The 10,180-nt window shown below is 45.4% G+C and overlaps 1 pseudogene; it reads left to right on the plus strand.

Annotated features, from left to right (window-relative positions):
* The first annotated feature begins 259 nt into the window (after window positions 1-259).
* Window positions 260-1,262, plus strand: LOC136491894 (BTB/POZ and MATH domain-containing protein 1-like; annotated as a pseudogene).
* Window positions 1,263-10,180: the final 8,918 nt, after the last annotated feature.

Raw genomic sequence — 10,180 nt, forward strand, 5'->3', positions numbered from 1 at the left:
CTCCTCCTTTTCTCTCTCACTGACACCACCGGAGCCGGAGAAACTCGTTTTTCTGGCTCCGCGGCTCCAGCTCCTGTAGGCACCTATTGGCCCGTGGGCGGCCGACACCCGGCTACAGTGCAGGAGCCGGAGCCCGGCTAAACGGGCCATAATATAAAAAGAAAACTCTATACAAATCCCAATGAATGTGTTGTTTTGATCTTATTAATAATCCGCCCCACAATTGACGTTACCTTAGACGTCTCACCGGCTGGCTACCATGGCGTCCAGTGCCGGCGAGCCGCCGTCCACCACTATCTCCGTGAGAGCCTACCACGTTCTCCAGATCGACGGATACTCGAGAACCTTTGGCACCTTGTCGAACAACCCGTGCATCAATTCATGTCCCTTCCGTGCAGGAGGCTACACCTGGGTCATCCGCTTCTTCCCCAAGGCCAAGTGCGGCAACACCAATTTCATGTCTTTCTTCCTCGCCCTCGTCGACGCCGTCGACGACGTCGTGGCGGCCGAGGCTACCTTCAGCTTGCTCGACCAGGACCATAAGCCGGTGCCGTCCGGCAGCGGCACCACCCGCACGGTCGACTTCTCCAAGTTCGGGTTGCTCGGCTACAGATTCAAATAGTTCATCAGGAGCCAAGAGCTGGAGCGATCGGAGTTTCTAATCGACGACTGCTTCGCCGTCAGGGTGGACGTGCACATCTTCGAGCAGGCGCCGCCCATGGCGCTCGTCCCACCGTCTGACATGCACCGCCATCTCGGCGGCCTCCTGTCGAGCAAGCTGGGCGCCGACGTCGAGTTCCTGGTCGGCGGGGAGACGTTCGCCGCGCACCGGCTGGTGCTCCGGGCACGGTCGCCGGTTTTCAAGGCAGAGCTCTCTGTCCCAACGATGACGAAGGAGGACGTCGCCATCAATGCCGTAATAGAGATAGAAGACATGGAGGCACCGGTGTTTAGGGCTATGCTTGCCTTCATATACACGGACACGTGGCCGGATATGGGTGGCCAGGACGACTCTGCCATGGCAGACAGATACGGCATTCAGAGGCTGAAGCTGATGTGTGAAGATTGGCTATGTGGCCATATCGATACGGGCTCCGTGCATGGCGGCTATCTTGGCGCTAGCTGAGAAGCACCGCTGCGCTGTTCTTAAGAAGGCGTGCATGGAGTTCCTGGGCTCCTCCGCTGCTCTGTTTGCAGCCATGGGAACCAAAGAGTTTGAGAGTTTAGCGCTGAGCTGCCCCCACCATCACCAAAGGAGCTGATATGCAATGTCATTGCTCGCAACAAGGAGAAGGGAAAGACAGTTGGGTGGAATAATCAGGAGAGCAACCAGGATAGTGTTATTAAGTGCTTTTCAGATGATTGAAGAGGAATGCATTTATTTGTAGTGCAGTAGCACAATATGGATATGGGAGACACTTATGCTTTAATGTATAATCAACCACAGAAATTAATTTGAAATAAAACTCTTAAACTTGTCCAGTATTCTCAAATAGCTCCACGTACTCCAGAGTGGTTTCTTTGGATTATGTTTCTTGCATTCCTACCTCCGATCTAATATAAAATATTTCTAGTGATCCTCTTCAAGTGAAACGAATTAAAATTGGTTGCTTTTGATTTGATTTTCGTGCATTAAAAAATTAACATTTTCTTGTGAAACTTGTATATGTTTATGATTTTTTTCATGTAAACCAATGATTTTTGCCACCCTTCAAGAATCAAAATCACCAACTTATCAAACAATTTAATAAAGCGATTTTGATTCACTGGAAGAAACGTTTCTACGAAGAAATTGAATCCGAAAGGTTTATGAGAGAATCAGGATCTCTACCAAACGCACCCTTAGATTAAGATTCTTAACTATCTAGATTACATTAAGAATCTATGTCAACAGGTTCCACATTCACGTAGTTAGTTAAAGGAGGTGGATAAAAAAATGGGCTAAAATTTTGGCTCTTTAATATTATTAGGTATAGATAGGAAGGAAAATTTGACTGCAACCATAGTTTAGGAATATAGTAAACAAATACTCCCTCCATTCTAAATTATAAGTTATCCAACTTTTTTGGAGAATCAAAACATCTCAAGTTTGACCAAAATTATAGAGAGAATTACAAAGATTTATAACATCAATCAAATAGGTATACTATAAAAAATATAACTGTCGGTGCGGGACCCATATGATGCCCCACAAGGAAGAGAGAAGATCTAGTCTAACTAGGATTCTCCCCATGTAACCTTAGTAGTAGTATTATTTTGTAATCCTACTAGGAACTCTCATTGTAAACCGACTAGGAACCTGACCTCCTGACTATATAAAAGAGGGCAGGGCTCCTAGAGAAGGGAGATCACGATTTCTACAACACAATCAATCCAACGCAGAGGCTAACGCTGACTGGACGTAGGGCTGTTACTCGACCACAGTCGAGGGCCTGAACCAGGATAAATCGACTGTCTCTTGCGTTCACCGTCGAGTTCCGCATACGCTGAAGCACGAACAATACTGCCCCGGGGACCCCCGTGGCAGGCTATCGGTGGTCAAACATCGACAGCTGGCGCGCCAGGTAGGGGCTTTCGGCGAATTTGCATCCGAGAGCTCGATGGACCTCAACAACATGATCTTCTCAACGGGATCAACTTTCATCTTCGGCTCATGGATCTGTGAGGCGGACAACAATGGCAAGCTCCAAAGTCGTCTCCTCGAGGATTCGAAACACCATGAAGACGATTCTATTCCAACGACCACGACAGATCAAATCTCCGGAGGATTCGCGCAGCTCATAGTATCTGATTCAACTCAGGTTCCGCAGCCTTGCGCATCCGACTCGAATTCTAGCTCCGCATTCGAGTTGGAGTCTTATCCGAGTCCTTTCGGGAAACTGAGTTCTTTTCCGATGGGACTTAAGAACATGGCCCTGACCTATCAAGAATACAACTCAGAGTACGCGCGGAATCCCTTCAAGAAGTCGGATCTTCCTCCACTCGAACTCCTAAACATGGCAACATCTTATTAGGCACAGCTCAGAGAAGTCCTCGATCCAGTACTAAGAATGTCACTGAAGGGAGCTCAGGAAGGTCTCGTCCTAACTGTAACATCTCAAGACTGCATCGTTCACTAGCCGGACTCTGTTTCTGAGGATAACAGTACCCGATTGGACAACACGACGACGACGGCTATTCTACCTTACCAAGAAGGAGACTCAATCTGTGACATCGAGGCATCTACTAAAGTCATCAGCAACTCCGACAGTATGAAAACTAACGCAAATAACAGAACGGCTCACGCACGGGAAGTACTCATGGTTCGACGTCCTCGGTCACCATTAAATCCCTCGGAAGCACCCGATGTTAGGTCATCAGATGAATCAGAATCCAACATATCACCCTTTGCCCAGGGCTATGATGGAGAAACCGAGAGTCAGAAACAAGCTAGAGAAAAAAAACAAGTTGAAGCAAGGGCGCCAACACCGTGCTAGGCAGCGCAGGGAAGCCTGGATCAGATACGAGTCAGAGTTGGCTGAATACGACAGAAGAAAATCACAACGAGAAGTCGAAGGAAGACGCACGGCAAATACGCCTTACGATAAGATCCGAGAAGCATTAGAAGAACTCAGAGCAACTTCACATCCCGGTGAGAAGTATGAACAGTTCCAAGACTTGCTCCGGTCGATGATCCCGAGAACGCATGAAGAGAGAGCCCAATCAAGACTACCCGCCAGATCAACAACCCACAGGCAAGAAGATCAAAATCAAAGGAAGTCCGCTTTTGAAAGACTTGGGCTAGGTGGAAGCCATAATGGAGAAAGTAGGAAGGAACATAATCAAGGCCACCAATTTGAACAACCAAGAAAGACCAGGAGTAGGGTGCCTACCCAGATAGCCTCGTAGAATTATTCCCATCAAAACAACAGTTGGCTAGAAGGAGGTGCCGAATTCGAATTCAAAGAAGTTGGAACACACGACAGATTCCCCTGTTTCGCGAACAGGCTTGCATCGGTACGATTACCTCACAAGTTCAAACTGTCTAATCACTCTAAGTATGATGGCAAAACTGAACCAAGGCAATGGCTCAAAATATATTCACAATCAATTGAACTAGCCGGAGGGGGCGACGATATCAAAACCCTATTCTTTCCCATGGCACTAGAAGCCATGCCCCTCCAATGGTTCGACAAATTAAATTCAGGATCTATCAGAAATTGGGAGGACTTGCAAAGAGCTTTTTGTGAAAATTTCGTAGGAATTATTACACACCCAATCACTCATGCAGAACTGAAAGGACTCAAGCAAAAGGGAGGCGAAAGTCTCAGAAATTACTATCGACGATTTGGCGAACTACGGGCTCAAGTGCATGACATCACCGAACGAGAAGTAATCGAAGCTTTCTCACATGGAATCATGGCTAGATGGTAATTTCAAGACTTCTGCAAAGAAAATCTAAGAAACAATGAAGAGTTCAGATGAATAGTAGAAAAGATGATTACTGCAGAAGAAAAAACACGAGAGAGGTTCCCGAATAGAAGCAACCAGGACAACCCGGACAAGCAAAATCATCGAAATAGCAAACATCAAGAAAGAAAACGTAGACCAGACAATACCGTGGCAATGGCCGACAAATCAAAGAAGTTTTCCAAACCCAGAAGATATGATGACATTGAAAACATACGTTGCCCATTACACCCCAATGGGAGACACACCATCGGAAATTGCTACACTTTCAATGATCGATACACAAGAAAAGATAGTAAGGAGAACACCAAAGAGGACAATCAGAAAAAAGATGAAGACAACCACGAGGACAAAGGATTCCAAAAACCTAGAGGAACGGTAGCAGTGATCTTCTCAGGGGATCCAGATTGTAGAAGCAAACATCAAGAAAAACTAGCACTACGGACTATCATGACAGCAGAACCGGCTACACCAAGATATCTCAATTGGTCACAGTATCCTATCCAATTTACCAGAGAAGACCAATGGACTAGCGTGGGAAACATAGGCCATTATCCACTGGTTCTAGATCCATCTATTGCTGGTTTGACTGTCACCAAAGTACTAATCGATGGGGGAGCCGGACTCAACATCATCTTTTCAGAAACACTAAGGAAGATGGGACTACAACTCGCCGGGATGATTACACCAACAAGTACACCTTTTTACGGCATAGTACCAGGCAAGGTAGCCATGCCACTTGGACAAATTACTTTACCCGTTACTTTTGGAACTCCTTCAAACTACCGAACAGAGTTTATCAAATTCGAGGTTGCAGACTTCGATTCGTCATATCATGCAATCCTCGGATGCCCAGCACTGGTAAAATTCATGGCAATACCACATTACCCGTACTTACTGCTTAAGATGCCAGGACCCAACGGTGTCCTTTCTCTTCGAAGTGATTTGAAGCGTGCTTTTGACTGCGACGTTCAGGCAATCCAAATCATAGCCAAAGCATAAGCCGACAATAGAAGAAAAGAAATAGCCACAATTGCTGCAGAGATGAGCCAAGAAGAATTAGAAATACCGGCTAAAAAGCCTAGCATCATCGCACCACCAAAAGAAGCCGACGTCAAGCAAATCGACTTGGGCACTGGCGATACCTCCAAGACAGCAACCATCAGTGCTCACCTCTTAGCAAAATAGGAACTCGCGCTCACCAACTTTCTTCAGGACAACAAAGATATCTTCACTTGGAAGCTGGCCGATATGCCAGGTGTCCCAAGAGAGTTGGCTGAGCACAGAATTGATGTTAATGAAAGCTCCAAGCCTGTAAAGCAACGGCTACGACGATTCTCACCTGACAAGAAGGCAGCAATTAAAAAAGAAATCACAAAGCTAATGACGGCCGGATTCATTAGAGAAATCCTTCATCCAGATTGGCTAGCAAACCCAGTTCTAGTACAGAAAAAGAACACGTACGAATGGCGCATGTGTGTTGATTACACAGATCTCAACAAGCACTGTCCGAAAGATCCGTTTGGGCTGCCACGCATTGATCAGATAGTTGATTCAACAGCAGGATCCGCCCTATTATCCTTTCTTGATTGCTATTCAGGGTATCACTAGATAGCATTAAAAGAGCAAGACCAGAGCAAGACATCTTTCATTACCCCGTTTGGCGCCTACTGCTACAAGACCATGTCATTTGGACTCAAAAATGCTGGAGCCACCTACCAAAGAGCTATCCAAACATGCCTTGGCGATCAAATCAGTGAAAACATAGAAGCATATGTGGACGATGTAGTTGTAAAAACAAAGAACCCGGATACACTGATTGAAGACATAAGACAAACCTTCGAGAACCTGAAAAAGTGGAGATGGAAATTGAACCCGAACAAATGTGTGTTTGGGGTTCCTTCAGGACAACTACTCGATTTCTTGGTCAGTCATCATGGAATCGAAGCAAGCGCCAAGCAAATTAGAGCCATAACAGAGATGGGCCTACCCAGAAACATCAAAGATGTGCAAAAGCTAACGGGCTGCATGGCGGCACTCAATCATTTTATTTCAAGGCTCGATGAAAAAGGGTTACCTTTCTTTAAACTACTAAAGAAAATAGATAAGTTCGAATGGACAGAAGAAGCCAATGAAGCTTTCAAGAAACTTAAGGCATACCTCACATCCTCACCAATTCTCACACCCCCAAGGAAAGATGAAGATATGATGCTATACATTGCGGTGACTACTGCTGTGGTCAGCACGGCAATAGTCGTAGAAAGAGAAGAAGAAGGACGCGTGTATAAAGTACAACGACCCATATACTACATCAGCGAAGTATTATCTGAATCAAAAATATGGTACCCGCATGTGCAAAAACTACTCTACGCCCTATTGATCACTTCACGCAAGCTTCGCCACTATTTTGAAAGCCACCAGATCATAGTGGTGACAGACTTCTCGCTTGGAGACATCTTACACAACAGAGATGCGATGGGATGCATATTAAAGTGGGCAGTTGAACTCGGAGCTCTTAACATTGATTTCACCCCACGCAAAGCAATCAAATCTCAAGCCCTTGCCGATTTTGTGGCCGAGTGGACAGAGATTCAACAGCCTTTATCAGATACAATCCTTGACCACTGGAAGATGTACTTTGATGGATCACTCAAGCTAGGAGGAGCCGGCGTAGGCATTCTCCTAATTTCTCCGGACGGAAAACAACTTAAATATGTCCTTCAGATATTATGGCAAGCTACAAACAACAAAGCAGAATACGAAGCTCTCATTCACGGGCTACGAGTGGCAATTACTCTCGGAATCAAGCGATTACTCATATACGGCGATTCGGCAGTAGTCATCAACCAAGTCAACAAAGATTGGGACTGCACCAAAGAAAACAAGGGTGCTTACTGCACTGAAGTCTTAAAACTTGAAAAACATTTCCAAGGGTTAGAAATTATGCATGTCCTGCGCGATAACAACATTGCAGCAGATGTCCTCGCTAAACTCGGATCAGACAGGGCAAAGGTACCACCTAGCGTATTCATAGAGGAGTTATCGACTCCTTCTATCAAACAAACCAGAGAGAAAACCCCGGAACCCCCAACCAAAGGTAGTCACATTCTGGTAATCAACACTTCATGGACACAAGCCTTTATTGATTATATCAAAGAGAATAAGTTACCAGATGAGAAGGAGGAAGCCACCCGAGTTGTTCACAGAAGCAAAAACTACGTCCTAGTGGGGGACAAACTCTATAGAAGAGCTGCATCATCAGGAGTACTCCTAAAATGTGTCTCGTTCCAAGAAGGCAGAGAAATCCTAGACGAAATACATTCAGGTTGCTGCGGAAATCACGCTGCTTCAAGAACACTAGTCGACAAAGCCTTCCATACCGGCTTCTACTGGCCAACAGCTCTAAAAGACGCAGAAGAACTCGTCAGAAAATGTAAAGGTTGTCAAATGTTCATAAGACAAGCTCATATGCCAGCTCACAACCTCATCTGCATCCCACCCGCTTGGCCTTTCTCCTGCTGGGGGCTGGATCAAGTAGGACCACTCAAGAAGGCAAAGAGCGGTTTTGAGTACATCTTCGTGGCGATTGACAAGTTCACCAAGTGGATCGAATACAAACCACTCGCAAAATACAGCGCGGCCAAAGTAGTCGAGTTCATCCAAGACATTATGTACCGCTTTGGCATGCCCAATCGAATCATAACAGATTTAGGCTCACCCTTTACAGCCATAGAGTTCAAAAGTTGGGCGCAAGATTGTGGCTTCAGCATAGATTACGCATCAGTCGCACACCCAGAAGCCAACGGACAAGTAGAAAGAGCCAATGGACTCATACTAGCCAGGTTGAAACCAAGACTATATGAAGAACTAGCAAACTATAGATCAAAATGGATTGAGGAATTACCCAAAGTAGTGTGGGGACTACGGACCCAAATAAGCAGAGCTACCAGATACTCGCCTTTCTTCTTAGTTTATGGATCAGAAGCTGTGCTACCTGCCGACTTGATTTGGACGTCACCAAGGATGGAACAGTATGATGAAGGAGAAGCAGAACACACCAGAAGATTAGAACTTGACACTACAGAAGAAGTCAGGGTAAACGCTACCCTTTAATCAGCAAGATACCTCCAAGGATTAAGATGCCACTACAACAAGAGTACATAGCCTCGATCACTACAAGTCGGGGACCTAGTGCTAAGAAGAATACAAAAAACTAACGGACGCCATAAACTACTCAGTCCATGGGAAGGTCCTTTTATTGTCTCAAAAGTCATCGGACTAGGAACGTACAAGTTAATGGCTGAAGATGAGAAAGAAGTCAGTAATACATGGCACATCAGCCAACTAAGAAGATTCTACGCATGAAAACAACTCAAAGGAGAGTACATGTACAAAACACAAGAGATCAACGTTCATGACCTATAAACATGTTGTCCCTCGACAAAATGTGTATTATAGCTTATCAAACGATCATAATCAATAAAGATGGTTTTTCGACAACACCTGTCTTATGATGGCTAAACCCCAAGTTGTTTCCAAAAGAGCAAAATGGCTGAAACATGCCTGAGCCTACCGACCGAGAGCAAAATAGCTGAAAAGATGCTTGAGCCCGCCGATGAGGGTAGCTAATAAGCTAACACCCGAACAAAAGAGCAAAATGGCTGAAACATGTGTGAGCCTACTGGCCGAGAGCAAAATAGCTGAAAAGATGCTTGAGCCCGCCGATGAGGGTAGCTAATAAGCTAACACCCAAACAAAAGAGCAAAATGGTTGAAACATGCCTGAGCCTACCGGCCGAGAGCAAAATAGCTGAAAAGATGCTTGAGCCCGCCGATGAGGGTAGCTAATAAGCTAACACCCGAACAAAAGAGCAAAATGGCTAAAACATGCCTGAGCCTACCGGCCGAGAGCAAAATAGCTGAAAAGATGCTTGAGCCCGCTAATGAGAGTAGCTAATAAGCTAACACCCGAACAAAGGAGCAAAATGGCTGAAACATGCCTGAGCCTACCGGCCGAGAGCAAAATAGCTAAAAAGATGCTTGAGCCCGTCGATGAGAGTAGCTAATAAGCTAACACCTGAACCAAAGAACAAAATGGCCAAAACATGCCTGAGCCTACCGGCCAAGAGTAAAATAGCTGAAAAGATGCTTGAGCCAGCCGATAAGGGTAGCTAACAAGCTAACACCCAAAAATAAAACAACCAAGCCTGAGCATGGACCAGGGAAAATTCAAGACGAGACCCTCCAGCTCCTTGTACCAAAAAGCAAGAGGCTTGGGGGCTACACTGAGGATACTTGAGATCACAAAGTCTGTCAAAGCAACAGTCTACACCGAGTTGTTTTATACGGCAAGGGCGAAAGCCAGACAAGAACCCAACAGATCAAAGAAGGTTGTCAACATGCAGGGTTGTTTACATGGCAAAGACGAAGGCAAGACCAAGTACTCGGCGAGTCGAACAGCTCTGATCACATGGACAACTCATCCAAGGAATAAACAAGGCAACCAAGCAGAGGAAGTATCAACAAAGTATCTTCATTCAAAAAAGAATATAACTACTCTGTTATAAAAAAATCAAAAGTACAGAGGTCGATTATGTTCAAGCATCATCATCAGGAGAGGGGATAACAACATTAAGATTATCTACAACTCTACTGGCTAAGTCTTCGACCTCAGGCTCCATCCGCTCAATGGCGTCAATGTACTCTTGACTATCGGCTTCCTCTGCTATCTT

The sequence above is a fragment of the Miscanthus floridulus genome, chromosome 11 (assembly GCF_019320115.1).
Source record: "Miscanthus floridulus cultivar M001 chromosome 11, ASM1932011v1, whole genome shotgun sequence".
Lineage (NCBI taxonomy): Eukaryota > Viridiplantae > Streptophyta > Magnoliopsida > Poales > Poaceae > Miscanthus > Miscanthus floridulus.